Source organism: Pyxicephalus adspersus, chromosome 8 (assembly GCF_032062135.1).
Source record: "Pyxicephalus adspersus chromosome 8, UCB_Pads_2.0, whole genome shotgun sequence".
NCBI lineage: Eukaryota > Metazoa > Chordata > Amphibia > Anura > Pyxicephalidae > Pyxicephalus > Pyxicephalus adspersus.
In genome coordinates, this window is record NC_092865.1 from 61,554,072 (window position 1) to 61,555,771 (window position 1,700).

The following is a 1,700-nucleotide window of genomic DNA, read 5'->3' on the forward strand; positions in this document are numbered from 1 at the left end:
CAGCGTCCTTTGTATAGTTTATTTCATGGTGGGTGTGTGGGGGTGTGCTCTGGGTAGGTAGTGATTTGCTGCTATTGAGCTTCATACACACATCAATTAGAACTGCTTTTTGGGATTTTTTAGGTACCATAACTTGATTTACTCTATACAGTTAAAAATTCATATAATGTATTCATTTACATATATGCCTGTCAGCCATCTCATCATGGATGTCTGACCGATTCCTGAAACTCAACCTGGATAAAACGGGACTCATCATCATCTAGTCTTGGTCTTGTCTGCTCGTAACACCTTTTTCCAGAATTCTTTAGGTTCTAACTACTTTTTCGTAAACTGTATTGTGACCATCTTGTTTTTGTGACTAACTAGACATTTGCATCTTGCAGGGTAGTCTCTGTATCTCTGTTCATGAAGTATTCTGCATACAGGTAGTCTCCAAGTTAAGGACATCTGACATACGGGCGTCTCCTAGATATGAACAGGACTTCCCTGCTTGTTGGTGTGCAGGATGGAGGCTTGATGGGGGGGGAAGGGGGGCATTCAAATGACTTGCAGAAGAAGTCTTTTGCTGTTCTGCAAGCTCTTGTAACTCTTTAATGACCAACTCTGCAGCAGTTTCTTTTTGCATATCAAAGCACAGCTTGCTGCAGAAGTTAATGAATGTCTGGGCTCCATAAAGTTTTTTTTTGCTTTGTTTGGAATTAACTCACAGTGAGGATTTTATATAGTACCTGACACCACGCTGCCTAATAATATGTTGAGACAAACATCTGTACTAATTGCATTTATTAAATTAATGTATCTATTCCGATTTACATACAAATTCAACCTAAGAACAAACCTACAGTCCCTATCTTGTATGTAACCCGGGGACTACCTGTATTGTAATCTCTGACAAAGACATACCAGCCTCCTGAAGACTGTTCCTGATCTCCTGGACAGGCATTTGAATATTTTTTTTTTTTATCATAGTGAGGATTCTTTAGTCCTAAGCAGTGGATGTTTTCCTTGGTTTCCCATTTCTTTTACAGAGCTCACAAATGCAATCTTTCTTTTTTTTGTTTCAAAGTTTTCAATAACATTTTCAAATAAAGTAAACAATAACATTACACAACAAATGAATTCTGTTGTTTTGAAATGGAACTAAAGTTCCCCTTTTAAATTTGGAGAGAGGGACAGGCGATGTATTCTGCAATAATTTGTCTTACCTGCTTGATCGCTCCGGGATTTTGGTGACAAAGCTGAGCTCTGCCTGAGCAGAAGTTTTGTCATCGCAGCGTCTGAAGGAAAAAGGGAACCCTGGTTGAGAAACACTGATCTACAATATATAACATTATTACAAGTTTTTTTTTGTTTTTTTTTTAGATACTCGTGGAGAAATATTTGTGAACAAGAAGCATTTGTAGGTATTGGATGGTTATTATTACACAGTATTTACATAGCACCAACATATTACGCAGTGCTGTACAAAGTCCATAGTCATGTCTGTAGCTGTCCCTCAAAGGAGCTCACAATCTATTGTTCCGATATTAGTTATATGTCTTTAATACAGTCTAAGGTCAGTTTGGGGGGGAAGCCAATTAACCTAACTGAATGTTTTTGGAATATGGGAGGAAACCCACGCAAACACTGAAACTGCAAACTCCATGCAGATAGTGTCCTGGATGAGATTTAAACCCAGCCCTTCAAAGGAGTGCTAA